The sequence below is a fragment of the Gigantopelta aegis genome, chromosome 8, assembly GCF_016097555.1.
Source record: "Gigantopelta aegis isolate Gae_Host chromosome 8, Gae_host_genome, whole genome shotgun sequence".
NCBI classification, from domain to species: domain Eukaryota; kingdom Metazoa; phylum Mollusca; class Gastropoda; order Neomphalida; family Peltospiridae; genus Gigantopelta; species Gigantopelta aegis.
The window spans coordinates 36081244-36099166 of record NC_054706.1 but is presented as its reverse complement, the minus strand read 5'-3'; positions in this window follow the sequence as shown (position 1 = coordinate 36099166).

The following is a 17923-nucleotide window of genomic DNA, read 5'->3' as shown; positions in this document are numbered from 1 at the left end:
GACTGGCTGCTCCTAGGTGATGACCAGGTCACCAGTGCCATGCTGCCAATGAAAAACAACTCGGTGGAAATAAATTACACTGTGACGTATATAGTTAACCTGACAATCATGTGTCTGTGACGCATAAGTTAGCTACAAGTCCAACGGCTGTAAATAACTTTAGTCAAAAAACAAGAAGTTACAATTTGCTTAAAACCTGGTTTTTGAGGATATGTAAGAAATAGAATAATACATTCGTGTCCGTTAGATACCATTTATCTCACAACTCGTTTAAAAACGTTGTGAGATAAATGGCATCTAACGGTCACTCATGTATTATTTTTTTTATGAGTTCTAGTGGTGTCGTTAAACAAAACAAACTTTAAACTTTAAAGTGTACATGGTTGTTACGTATTTATGCCTCTGAGATGTATGTATGGCTCTGTTATGTATCTATATGCCTTTGATACGTGTATACGGTATATGGCTCTGTTACGTATTTATTCCTTTGATACCTACTAATAATTATGTATTGCCCTGTTACGTATTTATGCCTCTGAATAGTTCTGATACGTGTATTTATGACTGTGTTACGTATACACATAGATGGTTGTGTTACTTAAAACTGAGGTTCTGGGCCCCGTTCCACGAAGCGATCTTATCCCTAAGATTACCGTAAGCGCATAGCTACCCTATGCACTTAAGTTGATCTTAGGGCTAAGATCGCTTCGTGGAACGGGGCCCTGGTGCATATCTATGACTGATATGTATTTATAAATGATAGGCATTTGAGAGTAGGATGTAGCTCAGTGGTCCGCAGTAGGTTGTTGGATCGATCCTCCAATTGTTTTACTTTAACAGTAATACAAATTGTGTTTTAGTTGTAGATTTACGTTTACGTGCAAAACTAGGCTTACGATGTTTTGTGAAATTGGGCCCTGAACTTCTCTGTGACCCCTAACCTCCCTGCATGACCATTATTGTATGAATGGAAATGTAGAAATGTTTTGTTTAACGACGCACTCAACACATTTTATTTACGGTTTATATGGCGTCAGCCATATGGTTAAGGACCACACAGCTATTGAGAGAGGAAACCCGTTGTCGCCACTTCAGGGCTACTCTTTTCGATTAGCAGCAAGAAATCTGTTATATGCACCATCCCACAGACAGGATAGTACACACCACGGCCTTTGTTACACCAGTTGTGGAGCACTGGCTGGAACGAGAAATAGCCCAATGGGTCCAGCGACAGGGATCGATCCTAGACCGACTGCGCATCAAGCGAACGTTTTACCACTGGGCTACGTCCCGCCCTGTATGAATGGTGACTGGTTACTGAATTGCTGTATGATAATGGTACAGTCTGTGTAAGGCCATAGCAGTGCTGTCCTTATTATTGGAAGTGGCAAATAAATCATTTCATTTTGTTAATGGGTAATAAAAGTAGCGTGTGTCGCAGTAATAGTTTTCTTCTCTTAGTCTTAGTATGTGTCATAGTATCCCTGCGTCAAACGATACAAGCTCATTAAACATGGCTGATGCTGAAGATTCATTTCCAGTTAAAATGCGTCATGAAATTAAAAAAAAGAGAAAACAAAAACTATAACAATAATTTGCATCTGGATCGGAACACTAAAATGAAAACAGTTGTTATAATACGCGTAATTGCCAATGTCTTTTTTTTTTTATGTTATGAATATATACTGAAACAATGAAAACGCAAAAACAACTTTTCATTGCAAATAACGACAAACTATTAATGAACTGTCGGATAATGTAATATGACATTATTGACTGGTATTCATGAGATACATTCACATGGAAACATGGCCAGTTATCATCAGTAATCGAGTTGCATATCAAGGTCAGTATCTGGTGTGTCCACCATTGGCCCGTGATAATGCATGAAAACGATTGGAAAAGGATTGGCACAAACATCTCAAATAAGCCACAGGAATGTTCTTCCACTCCTGCAACGCCTGTGCAAGCTCAGCGACGTTACGTGGTGGTGGCTGGCGGTGACGTACACGACGTCATAACTCATCCCGCATGTGTTCAATTGGGTTCAAATCCGGTGAAACGGCGGGCCAGTTCATAACGGTGATACCGGCTTGTTGCAGAAATACCTGGGTAATTCTTGCAGTATGTGGACGGGCATTGTCTTGTTGAAACAGAAGGGGACCTTCTGGTCTTCGGTAACGGCGCAAAAGTGGCTGGAGAACTGGTTTTAGAATAACGTCAACATAACGCTGGGCTGTAAGGGCATCATGGACAATGATGAGATCACTCCTGAAATCACAGTTGGTTGCCCCCCCCCCCCATACCATCAGACAACCGCCGCCAACCCGTCGCGTACCGTTCATAGAGTCTCCTGTACACACGTGCTCTTCCATCGGCAAAGGAGACAGAGAAACGGGACTCATCTGAGAAAACAATGCTCCGGTAAAAGGCTGGTGGATGATTACCATTCTGGAGAGCAAACTGTAGTCTCGCAGCACGATGTCGCAGTGTCATGATGTTACCGTTGTACGGGCGTCTGCATCTAAGTCCAGCCGTTCTGAGTCGACGGATGACCGTCATCGGATGGATAGGCCTTCCATGACGTCCTACCGTGTTGCTTGCTGTCATCGTCGCAGTTCTGAACCGGTCACGGAGGTGGTGTCGTCGAATCTGCCGATCTTGGCGTGGGGTCGTAACAGGACGTTAACCAGGTCGAGGTCGATCACGGACACTCCCAATCTGTTGATGACGTTCAACAAGTCGTCCAATAGTTGATGGATGGACTCTGAAGGTCCTAGCAACTTGGCTTTGCGAAGTCCCTCCTTGAACCATGCCCAACGCTCGCTCCCTTTGTCCTTCTCCGAGTCGTGGCATTCTTAATGTGACGAGAAATATGACACCGTTACGTGACTTTTATGTGTCCACATACTAGCATTTCTCGTGCATTGCATGCAGCATGATTGAGCATGTAGTGAACGCATTTCACACCATTTTGTATGTTTCTGCTATTGTATGTGTAACGAGAACAAAACCAGGATTAAAACCCAGACAAAAGTACCAATCAATGGCTTCCTCTCATAAATTGTTATTTTAAGTCCAATAAACATATTTTTCATTAATCACAACAAAATATTGAAAAATATCTGTTTTATGTTTTCATTGTGTGTCAGTATATAATTGCAAGAAATGCTTCTTCTTCATTTCTTCGAAAAAAAGTTAGTTTTTTTTTCTCCGAAAAATTAGATTTGAAACAATGTATAAACTTGATTCTATTTATTTTTGCTGAACTATCACTCGCTAATTCAAGGAGATGGGCGTGATTTAGCTCAGTTGGCTGAGTGCTCGCTTGAGGTGCTTGCGTCGCAGGATCGAACCACCTCGGTGGATCCATTCAGCTGACTGGGACTTTCTCGTTCCAACTAGTGAACCACAACTGGTCAAAGGCCGTGGTATATGCTTTTCTGTCTGTGGGAAAGTGCATATAAAAGATCCATTGCTGCATTAGGAAAAATGTAGCGGGTTTTCTCTGAAGTACCAAATGTTTGACATCCAATAACCGATGATTAGTTAATCAATGTTCTCTAGTGGTGTCGTTAAACAAAACAAACTTTAAACTATAGTTTAAGGAGAGTAACTTGTAGCTTCCCTTAGCATGTGAATTAAAAAATAATAGAAAAACAAAATAATTAAATATCAATGCACATTATGGTGTCTTCAATGGCTCCCTATGTAGCTCCCCTCAGCATGTGAATTAAAAAATAACAGTACTACAAATGATTAAATATCAGTGCACATTATAATGTCTTCAATGGCTCCCCATGTAGCTCCCCTTAGAATGTGAATTAAAAAATAACAGTACTACAAATGATTAAATATCAATGCACATTATGGTGTCTTCAGTGGCTCCCCATGTAGCTCACCTTAGCATGTGAATTAAAAAATAACAGTACTACAAATGATTAAATATCAATGCACATTATGGTGTCTTCAGTGGCTTCCCATGTAGCTCCCCTTAGCATGTGAATTAAAAAATAACAGTACTACAAATGATTAAATATCAGTGCACATTATGGTGTCTTCAGTGACTTCCCATGTAGCTCCCCTTAGCATGTGAATTAAAAAATAACAATACTACAAATGATTAAATATCAGTGCACATTATGATGTCTTCAATGGCTCCCCATGTAGCTCCCCTTAGCATGTGAATTAAAAAATAACAGTACTACAAATGATTAAATATCAGTGCACATTATGATGTCTTCAATGGCTCCCCATGTAGCTCCCCTTAGCATGTGAATTAAAAAATAACAGTGTCTTCAGTGGCTCCCCATAAGCCAAGTTACGGGTGAAATTAATCACTACTAAAAACATTTCACGGCGAGGTCTGTACAAGTGATATCAAGCCTTACACTTACATTCATTCATTCATTCATTCATTCATTCATTCATTCATTCATTCATTCATTCATTCATTCATTCATTCATGCATTCATTCATTCATTCATTCATTCATTCATTCATTCATTCATTCATTCATTCATTCATTCATTTCAACTTATTTTCGTGCTTATATCCAATTACGGTTGAGAGATAGGTTGGTGTAGTGGTCTTACATCCTACCCACTAAGTCGTTAAACTCGCTCTGGGTGGGAGCCGGTACCGGGATACGAACCCAATACCAATCAGCCTTAAGTCCGGTGGCTTAACCACTACACCACCGATTCCGATAAACACACACTTACGCCCATGCATTTTATATATAGTTTGTAAAAACCACTGTGCTTTGGTGTGTCGGTTACAATATATATTTGCAAGACGCTCTCTCGGTAGGGGGCAGGATGTAGCCCAGTGGTAAAGCGTTCGCTTGATGCGCGGTCGGTCTGTAATCGATCCCCCTCGGTGGGCCCATTCTCATTCCAGCCAGTGCACCACGACTGGTATATCAAAGGCCTTGGTATGTGCGACCCTGTCTATGGGATGGTGCATATAAAAGATCCCATGCTACTAATGGAAAAATGTAGTGGGTTTCCTTTCTACGACTATATGTCAAAACTACCAAATGTTTGACATCCAATAGCTGATGATTAATAAATCAATGTGCTCTAGTTGTGTCGTTAAACAAAACAAAAGATACAAACAAACAAACAAACTCTCTTAGTAGTACAACCGATTCCTTGAGGTGGCTTAAACAACTATTCAAACCCGTTCCATTAGTTCCATCAGGTAGTTAATAAATCCATCTACACATAAAGTGATTTATTATTTATGATTTCTTCAGCAATAATAGCCTGGCTACATAACAAAGATGACCGAGGAGTCCATAATGAATGCAATATTTGTTAAAAGCAGATCAGTCAAACATGACCACGTTTTGTACAGGAACAGGAACAGGACAAGGTTTAACGTCTACATTCAGAGCAAGCTGTTGTAGCACACGCCTATCATGGGCACGGGTGCCGGCCTCGGAAAGGAAAGGTGGGGGAGGTAGAATGAAGGACCGCCTGCGCTGACTGGCGCAAGGTTGCGCCAGCCGCCCGATTGATCGGTAGCAGGCGGAAGGTATAACGGTGCTATGGAATTTGGAATTTGGATGATAGCCCCCCCACAAAAAAAAATGCCAAAGAGAATGAGTGCGCATTTTATATGAAGGAAATTTGGCGCATTTTTCAACGGTCGTTTTGTATGAACAAAGGCGACTTTATCTTGTAGGAATTAATTTCTTAAGTAGGTGTTTGTCGATATAACAAAACTGTTATACTCGTATAGTTCAGAACCGTGCGTTTCTATGACTGTGATTATTGTTGTCAGTATTATGTTTTATTATTTTAAATGCTTCATGACTATTCTGAAAGCGGATATTTCACCTTCCCATCGTAAATCATCGTTTAGTAAAGCAAAACACAATCGTAATTACAGTTTCATAAACGCATGCCTTCTTTCACATGGGCGGGTGCATGATTTTTCTTAGGAAGAGATTCGAAAACTCAGCTGGTGGGCTGCTATTTTGTTTTGATGAAAACTAGATGAATATTAAGGGCAGTGGCGTTGTGAGGAGGGAGGGGGGCATTAAGGCACGAAAGGGGGGGGGGGGTCGGGCATGAGAGCAAAAAGGGGGGTGGGGGGAGGTACCAGAGCACGAAAGGAACAGTGATTGAGAGTCATTTGTGGAAAAAAGGCATTAGTGGAAGAATACAAGTTGTTTCAAAATGTATCTAACGAGCGAAAGCAAGTTGGATATAGAGAATAATACATGAGTGGCCGTTAGATACCATTCATCTTATAACGAGCTATTTTAAAATCTTAACGAGCGAATGCCAGTTTGATACGTTTTTAACAACGAGTTGTAAGATAAATGGTATCTAACGGACACAAATGTATTATTCTATTTCTTACATATCCTCAAAACCAGGTTTTAAGCAAATTTTAACATAATTTTCGACTAAAAGTTATTTACAGCCCTTCCACTTACGCGTCACAGACAAATAATTGTCAGGTTAACTATACGTCACAGTGTAATCAATTTCGACCATGCTGTTTTTTTCATTGGATGGTATGGCATTGGTGACCTGGTCATCACCTAGGAGTAGCTGTCGTATATCTTGAAATTGATAACAAATGTGTATGAGTTAAACAAAATAACAATAATGATGTTGTCACCAAGGGGTGTGTAAGAAATCACCGTAGAAATGTGTATCCGTGCTTTCCCAGACAGTAAAATAATCAGGCGTGGATTTAAGTGGGAGCCCGGGCTCCCTCTATTTTTAGTCATACCATTATTTCTCGCACGTTCGTGAAATTTCACATTTACAGGAATAGGATCATGATACCGGCCTCGCCAGTGGTGGTGTGGTTAAGCCATCAGACATAAGGCTGGTAGGTACCGGCTCCCACCCAGAGCGAGTTTTATCGACTCAATGGGCAAGTGTAAGACCACTACACCCCCTTCTCTCTCACTAATCACTAACCATTAACAACTGACCCACTGTCCTGGACAGACAGCCCAGATAACTGAGGTGTGTGGCCATGATGGTGTGCTTGAACCTTAATTGGATATAAGCATGAAAATAAGTTGAAATGAAAAGGATCATGATATCTTGAAAGAGTTCGCGTTTCGCCTCTGCGTCAAAAGTCAAGGTTACTGTTACTAAAAAATAGAAAGTGTCTGGCCACTGTCATTTTGGTCCTGGATGTGCATTCGGTCATGACTTTACATCTCGTCATAATTTTAACGTTTTTATGTCGTATATGCTCGATCCAAGGTATATCAAAGCAGAAAATATGAGAGATCTGCTGTGTCAGAATGAATGCAGAAATGCTACCACGATGCCCGATACATGTAAATTTTACAACACATCAAAGACCTGCTCCAACAAGAGATGTAGAAGCCTGCACATCTGTCGACATTTTCTTGAAGGAACCTGCAAGTTTGGGTACTACTGTAGAAGAAACCATTCTGTGGAAGAACCATCTGTTATGGACATCATTGAGGACTACGGTTTTGATGTGGACCAACACCCTGAAGTAATACTGGAAGATCTTCAAAACTTTTATCAAAATAACACATCTACAAACATCAGATCATCGCAACCTCCAGGTTTATCCTACAGGAGTCGATCAGTGAATAATTTAGCTGACGCACTTAGGATGTCCGTCTTTGACCCACCGCCACAAAGACAGCGTGGTAGATCAGCAGGCAGACGGCGAGAAAGAGACAGGACATCTTTCGAAGATTATATCGGAACATCTTTCGAAGATGATATATGATCATTGGAGCGGTACTGGATGAGGTCTCCTCAACCAGATGACTTTTCATCTGACTCGGACAGGGAACAAGAGGCATACGTGCCAACTCTGCGTCGACCACCTTCAGCAGTCCCAGCCATGCCTGTTCCATGGCCTAGAACAAAACGAAGCCCTCCGGTAATGGCCTTGCCTCCAAAACCAGCCATATCAACATTTAGATCAGTTTCAAAGGAGTCAACTTTAAAAATCTGTATTCATTATCTGCGAGGAAAATGTCTTTTTGGGGGAAAATGTCGATACCATCACAAGTCGACAATTTACCAGTGGCAATGGAAGAGAAATACTGATTTAGATTGGACAGATTTTGAGGAAGAAGAAAACATAACTTTGGAGAAAAGCTTTAGTCACGTTGAAGAAGCAGAGTGTAATTTAAAAATTGGGTATGGTAATGCTATGTACTACTGTTCTTTGTTGCTAGTTAATTTTTCTAAAGATAGATATACTGTAGTTTTGTTATTTGTAAAGTCATTAGTAGGCATCGAAATAAGCATGGTGCTTGGTAACCCATGTGTTGGTAAAATCACGGAACCAAATTTTGTTTCCCACGATTATTATATCAAGTACGACTATTTTGAACGAAACTAATATATATATAATTATTTAAATAAAACAGTTTCCAATGGGTTTCCATGATCACAAGGCACGGAATCAAAAAGGTATTTGCCATAACAGTGTGCGATTTTGGTTTAAAAAAATTAAGTGTCATAAGGACGCCCTGTTTGCAAATCTTGAGAGCCAGCCACTAACTCAATGAGCCCTGCGTGCATCTCCAGTAGAACAGAAGATACACTAAATGTTTTGCATGAAACCATTGAAAAGATCACTATTCAAGACTGTGGTTTCCTAGGGATTTAAGATATATGTTGACTGTCATTTCAAAGAAGAATAAATGTAATTTGTACAAATAATTTTTACGAGAACTGCAGGCTCGTATGCTAGCCAAACTACAGAGTCCTATATTATTTTTTACAAACCTCAGACTCCCGGACTCGCCTCAAAATCACACACTGCATGAAATTTGAAATCCTATGGTCTGAAATGAGGGATTACTAGTGCTGCACATAGGCCTACTTAAATCCCTTCATTTTTAAGCTCATCTATGGGCTTAAAACTGGGGAAATTAAAAGTGTTTTAGTCAATGGAGTTAAGTGAAATCCCTTATTAGAAATGTCCAGACACCGAAGACATAAAAACAAAAATAATGTACTGTAACCTGTGTTTAATAACTGAATATTTGCAGCCCTGGCTCCGTATTCATAAACGTACTTAAGTCAATGTATGATACCTAAATACATACCTAAAGTACATAAATAAGTATCTTACATTCACTTAAGTACGTTTATGAATACGGAGCCAGGTACATAATTATGGATATCGGGTCATAAAATCACTTATTTCCACTAACATAGATTAAAAACTGTTACCACAAACATTATGACCCCCCCCCCCCCCCCCCCCCCCCAACTGTAAGTAATATTAATATTTTAAATGAATTAAAATCTTATGAATCAGGCCTTCTAGCCATTATTTAAAATCCACTAGCCCAAATTTACTTCAAGTAAATACAATTTTACTAATAGTAATAATTGGATATGTCACCTAAAGACGGAGATAGAGCGTAAAAACACTAAGAGTTGGGTGGGGATGTGGGTAGGATATTCATATAAATATGAATTTAAATATGAATGTAAATTTACAAAATAGACTAAAATGCAGCATTTGACATTTGTTTCACTAGTCATCGGGCATGGCAATAGCAGTTGTTTACTAACCAAGCATTGAATATCACTAGTCATGGGAGTGGGGATACCATAATCTAGAAGCCTTGTATGATATATTGAACACAGCAGTCTGTGGTGTAATGTTTTACTGTTCAAGTAGATGTCTTTTGTTTTTTCAGTAAAAACGTTGTCAGGGTTGACTTTGATACAATGAGTGTCAGTGGAGGAAACATCAGCAGAGTTCAGCGACTGACGACAATCTCTTCAAAGAACTCTCCTCCGAATATTCAGGAGTGGACGACTATTTGGCACTGGTACTGGCAGGATGAAAATGGAATTTGGAAAGAATATGGAGACCCAGTAAGTGAAAGAAAGAAAAACATCTTTTATTTAACAACGCACTCAACACATTTTATTTACAGTTATATGGCATCAGACATATGGTTAAGGACCATATCTGTTGTCGCCAATTCATGGGCTACTTTTTTTCGATTAGCAGCAAGGGATCTTTTATGAGCAGTTTCACAGGAAAGGTTGCACTGCGTTGATTGGAATAAAATGTTCATAACTTTAAAATTTAAAGCTCTGTTCTGCTGAAATTTTATAGGTATGAATGGTATAGCAACCTACAAACCAAATTTTATTGAAATAACTTTATTTTTCATCAAGTAGTGAATATTTATATATCAAAATAACACATTTACGAGTCTCATTTGCATTTTTGCATTATTCTATCACTATTTTAATAATAATGTGATGTGAAATAGATACTTTTATTTTTATTTATTTAAATAACAGACTGGTAAAAACATTTTTACCAACCATATCAAAACTGGATGTTGTGTTATAAATTTACAGTATTTTAAAAAACTAACCCTGTTTTCCATTAAACATTTTTTGAAGATGTCCTGTCATGAACATTGACCTATAAATAATTCAAATAACATTTTACAAGAATTATTTTTGTATTACTATAATCACAATAGACACCTACAGTTGTGTCAAGAACAAAAATCAATGTAACTTTGTTATTTACTTTGAGATATTTATTGTAACATAGAGCCTAAAAATTTCTGTTAAAAAATGTCCCCTCCTAAACATAGGTCAAATAAATATATACAGGCAGGTTACAAAACTTTAATCATATAGTACATGCATAGTAGCCTGCAAAAACTGATTTGTATAATTATTGTGTTTGTGTGAATTGTAGTTCTGTAAATACACAAGATTTTGCATGTTAAACAAAATGTCCCCTCCTAAACATAATTTTAACATGTATATTTAAACATCTTTTTGCAAAGTGCTTTTATTACATTATCAATATATTTACTCGAATGGATACAAAATACAATTCTATACCAATTTCATAATATATATGAAGTTTGTTTGATTGATTTTTCGTAAAAGGGTTGTGAGATATGATGCATTATTGAGAATTACTGTATGTCTAAACTAAAAAGTAAAACATGCTTATATGTATGATTTAAATTCATTTATAATAACTGATGCAGTGGTAATTTTATGTCACAATGTTCAAGTTCCGGAAAGGACATTTTACAACATATTAAAGTTGAGCAGATTTGATATTGACATGTCTGGGTGTTGCTATGTACATGTGACTTGTATGGAAGTGACCAGGAAGTCTGAGACATTTGTTGACAATCTGCAGGTATTAGTAGGGTTTGACTGAGAGATGTCAGCTTTGTTTATTATTCTGTCACACTTGGAAAGTTGTGCAGTGATAATTTTATATATACAGTCAAACTGTGTTAAACATTCACCTATAAGGAGGACATGTATCAAATTGGCCTTTTAACACAGGTGGTTGCTTAATACAGGTGGCTGCTTAATGCAGGTCAGTTCATATTACTACAGAATCTGAAGTTTTTTCAGAACACTGTTTACTATGATGAGGGTTATTACACTGGACGAATAACCAATACACAATGCAAGTGTAAAATGCTTGAAGGTGATCATATTTGTATGAAATTCCTTCATGAGTGTAAAGTGACATCAACATTTAAATGGCCATGGACAAGGTCCTCCCAGACTGTCGAAGTGGAGTGCTTAGAAAGTCGTTTCATCTTTCTTGGACCTGCCACAGTTGCAGGACATAAAATCCAAATATTACAAAATAAAGCTGACAAATAAAGACATTGCAAGCTAAGTAGATTGTGTGTCTTGTATGCAATAGTGTACATCTGAATGACAGGTAATCTAATTACCAAATGTTTGACATCCAATAGCCGATGATTAATTAATCAAACTTTTAACAGAGGAAATCTACTACATTTTTCCGTTAGTAGCGAGGGATCTTTTACCCCACAGACAAGATACCACATACCACAGCATTTGATTTACGAGTCGTGGTGCACTGGCTAATCGTAATTAAAAAAAAAAAAATTATTATGGAGACTGGGTTTTTTCTTTGTCTGTTGCTATCTGTCCCTGCCCTACCCTGTTTAAAATGAATCACTATCCCGTAAGTTAATAATGTTGTAAATAACCTGACTTTGACCTTATTGAAGGACAGACGGGGTCGCAGGTCAGAGCTCAACAGCGACATGGTGGAGGAGCGGTATCTGGAGAACCCAGATGGATCCATCAAGTTTGGAAATGGCCGACATCAGTACATTCTGTATTTTACCGACATGCAACAAATGAATAAAAGAACACAAACAATGCGTGATGTTCGACGCAGACCCACATTCTTCCATCCAGAAGATATCAGAAAGAGGTAAATTATAGATCAGATATTAGTATTGTTATTATGTAAAAGATATTTAAAACGTAAATTATAGATCAGATGTTAGTATTGTTCTCAGGTAGTAGATATCAAAAAGAGGTAAATTATAGATCAGATATCTGTATCGTTATCATGTAGAAGATATCAAAAAGAGGTAAAACATTTATCAGATCTTAGTATTGTTCTTACATAGAAGATTTTGAAAATATGTGTATCCGAATGTAGAAGATATCGAGAAGACATAAAATATTATCCAGACTAAAGATTTTTAAAGCTATCTTAGTGCTACTATCATAAAACCATCAGTAGGCTATATATGACTATGATATCACTACGATACACGCTATAGCCTACAACGGTTTTATAAAATATCAAAAGGGTTTATGACTTGGATGTTATAGGTGAATTATAGACTAAATCTTGTTGCTAAATATCTTACTTTGTTTTTGCGACGGCCACTAGGTGGTGAATTAAATGTCTTGATTTGACCAGATAAACTCATTCTGATAAATCTTTCTTGCAGAAGAAGTAGTGAGGCCTCTGCTGACATTTCGAAATCTTTCGTACCAAAAGAATGGAATGTGTCAGGAAAAGATGTCTATGGACATTATCGAAAAACAGTGGTATGTTAAAGGGACATTCCTGAGTTTGCTGCATTGTAAGATGTTTCCGACTACTAAAATATTTCTACGATTAAACTTACATATCAAATATATTTTCTTGTTTAGAATATTAGTGTGTGTATATTCAATGTGTTTCTGGTCATCTTAATATTTGTAAGAAGCCCAAACTGGATTTTACCTTCAAATAATTTCGTACATATGAAAAAATATATTTTAGGAAATAAAATGAAATTTAACCTACTACAAATATTAGAACGATCACAAACACGTTTAATATATAGCCACTAATATTTTATGCAGAAAAATATATTTGATATGTAATTACAATCATTAAAAAGTCTGTTAGTTGATAACATCTTAAAAATTGGAGCAAACTCAGCAATGTCCCTTTAAGTGCAGTGAATAAGATATGCTCAACACTTTGTATATATGTGTATGTTATTTTAACATCGTCTCACCACATTATGACACAATGGGTGCGAAGGTACAGGACTATGAGAATTAAAAACTGGTGTCAACCATTTATAGGTTACGCAAAAGCAAATTCGGGTAACATTATGTTTTTGCATAACAAGTCATGACCATTAAAATAATATCTTCAATTTAATACACGAATGAAAAGCTTGACTTGCACAACTGACACACGAACAAAACGATCATTCTGGCAGTTTTCAAAAGTCTGAATTTAGCAGTCGCTATGTTGTGATTTATTTTGTTCTTATATCATATGTTATTAAATATCAATATGCTTAATATATTAAATGTTCACAATCGAAACATTCTTATCTCATTTTTCAGGGCTCACCCTGTCCATTGCCAAATTAACCAGTTGCTAACTTTCCTACAAAATTTAGTCTTTGGTTAATAAAATTTCCTTGGCCATTTTTGAATAATTTTCAAGGAAATACTCTACATATCTAAAAATTGTCTGAAACTAAATTTATTTAATTGTGAGTCCTGATTTTTGTCTTCTGTTGTTGTTTTCTTCTTTAGGCAGAAGTAAATATGCACCTGCAAAAGTATTTTCTATTTCTTTTGTCAATGTTATCATTGTGTTCTGTAATTTTTCTATGTATGTAAAAATTGCAAGTATTAAACTATGAAAAGATATTAAAGGCTTTGACTGATCAATATCAATGATGTTGAAATTGAAATAAGTTTGTTATTTTCAAAATTGGTTATTTTTATTTGTAGATTAAGCAGAGTAGCCAAGAATTCAAGTTGATTGACAAACTTTTTCACACGACCATGCCTCAGGAGAGATCAATCAAGTCACTGGAGAGAATCGAGAATGGAGAATTGTAGAACAGTTTCTGTCTTAAGTCCATGCTGTTTGTTTTGATCATACTGCATGTTTTTATTTAACACTTATCCATCTAGCTTTACAATCAGAAAAACACCATCATGGTGCTTGCCTGATGCCATTCGGTCTAGCATCAATCCCTGTCAGTGGCCCATTGGGCTATTTCTCGTACCATCCAGTTCAACATCACTAGTATATCAAAGGTTGTGGTATGTGCTATCCTATCTGCGGGATAGTGCATATAAAAGATCCCTTGCTACTAATGAAAAAAATGTAGCGGGTTTCCTCTCTAAAACTATATGTCAGAATTACCAAATGTTTGAGATCCAATAAATCAATGTGCTTTAGCGGTGTTGTTGAACAAAACAAACTTTTATCATTGAGCCAAGTTTCCAACAGGAAATGTTTCATTTTGAATTTACATTTTTCAATGTAAAATTGTAAGAAAACAACTAATAACCATTTTAAAAGTGTGTAATATTTTGAGGAACATTTTTGTGAGTCTAATTACTCTAATAAAATTTACAAAAGAACTTAATTAATATTTGTAAAATATTTTTTGAATTGTTTATAACACTTTCACCGTTTGTTTTCACTTTCACTCAACAACGAGTAATGCAAACTGCAATCTTTAAAAAAGTTTTTATCATCAGGTATTTTCGGTGAATTACTATTAATAGCCATTTTTTGATAACTGAAATCATACTTTACTTAGATTTTATTGTTTAGATTATGCATTTCCGTACATTCGAAATGTTTTTGGTCATCCTGGTGTTTTTAATATCACAAAATGCATTTCTCATATTTTTAAAAACGCACGTGCGTCTGAGAAGTAACAGTTATGGAGTCCAGTTTTAGTACAGTTTTAGAGCATATTTCACCATTTCAAAGTCACACACTCATGTTTCACTCAATTGTAACTTTATCCAAATGTGTTCCAGGTTTGTAGATTAACTAAACGTAGTGTTAATTTTCACAGATTGAAACTAGGGTCATTAAATAATAATGTCTGACTTATTTTAAAAGAAATATTTTAGAAATATCAAGAAAATCCAACCCATATGTACATTATGTCATCAATGACGTTTACACAAATTTAAACCGTTTATCGTTTTCTTTCATTAAAAAAAATACACTGAATATGTTCGATCGTTATTCTACTATATTCTAGTATTCACAGAATCAAAATAGATAACTCCTGTGAATGTTGACATCTGTGTTTACCAAGACAAGTTGCGTCTCGACTACAGTCGATGATGGATTTTTACGTTAGTTTTGTACTTCTCGACTACTTCTTGACTACAGTCGATAATGAGAGGGAAAGATTTAACCTATAATACAATTTAACAGGGGACAATATTTTTCACCAAAAATATCAAACATTGGTGTAGGTTTCATGGGTAAAAAAACACTACCTGCTGAAAAAAAAATAATCTTTTTTTAACAGTATTTTATGGGGAAGCATGACTCTAACCCCAATAGAAACTTACCTTCCCACATTCTAAACACCCCTGCCTAATTTTCTGCACATGTGTTTCTGACTTGCTGGGGTGTTGTTTAACATTAATTCATCATGTGCTTGTGACCAATATCACTACTAAATGGGATATCTTGTTTTAGCATACTTCCAACTTATCACCAGCTGAATGTTTTTCAGTGTTTGTGATTTTTTTTGTTTGTTGTAAAAACAATTTATCATTATTAATGAGGAAGTAATAATTTGTAAAAATGTTTTATATGTGCATTATACTCAAACCTGGAAATAAGTGGTCAGTCATGGACGTTGTCTGCTACACATACTGTATTGTTTTCAGAAGAAAAAAAATGGGACTGATTACTCATATTGGCTTACATTATGCTTTATACTGTTAGACTTTTTTTTTTTTTCTTCTTCTTCCCCCCCCCCCCCCCCCCCCCACTTACCCCTTTTCTTTCTCTCCTTTGAATTCCATCTCATTTGTTCCTGATCTGGCAACTCCTATCTTTCAACTTCTTTCGCTGTCGTCCTCCACATCCCAGTCCTTGTCTCTCCAACCACGACAGGTGCTTGTCTCTTGTGGCTATCTGTGCACACACCTGCCATTCCCCATCAGCGTTTAGCTGTGGGCTTAGTCTGACCACTTCGGGGAGTATTCAGTAGTTACTTCTGGCATTGTTAAGAGGCACTTGTAACCACCTACTATACACCACTACTATCGGCGGTCTGTTACACTTATTTATTATCGTACAGAAAACGGGAACAGATGAAGAGAAAACTGGGGAAGGATGTTGATGAACGCCAGCTGTTCCACGGGACACACGTTGACAACATCGAGGCGATCTGTCACCAAGGTTTTGAGTTTCGGTTCTGCGGGAAAGCTGTAGGCACCTTACACGGAAAAGGAAGTTATTTTTCCACTGAAGCAGGTTACTCCGATTCTTACACTGTCAACTGTGAAAAGATGTTCATCGCTCTAACTTTGGTGGGCGACTTTTCAAAGGGTAACCAATCGTTTGTACGCCCACCATAAAAAATTGATTCTGAACCACATGGTGATTTGTTTGACAGCTGTGTTGACAACGTAAAAAATCCTAAAATCTTTGCAATCTTTGATTTGTACCAGGTGTATCCGCAGTATCTTATCACCTATGAGTAAGACTGTGTCTTCATGCACTGTGCAAGATGACCCTGTTGGTAGAGTAAACTGATCGTAAGTTTAGAAGCTGGGGCCTAATTCACTAAACTCTCGTAACTTTGCGATATCTCAGTGCAATGCTTAAAGACTTGCAAAGAGGATGCTTTGTTGTCTAGCAGAGCTTAAAGGAAACATGACACGAGACCATATTATAGCTCATTTTAAAAGAAAAATGATATAAAAATAATATACAAATAACTTTATAACAATAAAATACGTGTAGTTAACTTAAAATGAAGAAATTACGCTAATCAGTATCAAAGTACGATTTATGCATATTTCTTCGTGAGCGTTCGGAAAAAAAGGGAAGTGACGTCAGAGCCGCTGTACTCTTCCATTGTTGTTAACTGTTTATATATGGAGTAAGGGGCTTACGATCTTTTCAGTCCAACAGTGCCGTACTGCGCGGCCTTTGGGTGTAAAAATAAACACTTTAAACGATCGGGATTGTCTTTTTATGGTTTTCCAAAGGATTGTATCCGAAGAAAGACGCGTGTATTTTATCGCAAAAGAAAAGATTGGACACCAACACCGCATAGTACTTTGGTGTCAGTCTATTTACAGCCCGGAGCCCGAACGTTACCCGGTGACAAATACAGTACTCGGTTGCGAATGCCGAGGTGTACATTGTACATATTTGGCACAAAGATACACCTCAGCATGATGTATTTATATATGTTAAAACAAAAATGTAGAATTTTTTATTTATTTATTTTTTTGGAAAAAAAAAGATTTTTCATGTTAGGGCTGTAGGCCTACATAACAAAATCTGTATTCACCGTCCGATGAAGGAAACGTCAATAAGTAATTAAATATGGCATATACAAACATGGGATTTGGCATGAGGATACATCTCAGTACGATGTATTTAAATATGTTTTTAAAAAACGTGTAGAAAACAATAATAATTTTAAATAATGTTTTTAATCTTCGCGCGGAATACGTCACAAAAACGTTCCTCATTGCCCGAAGCCCCAAAGCAACACGAAGTTCAATACAAAATAAACCACTACTGTCGGTGTCGAAATAACTATTATGTTTCATCCACAGGCTGACTTGAGAATCGGAGT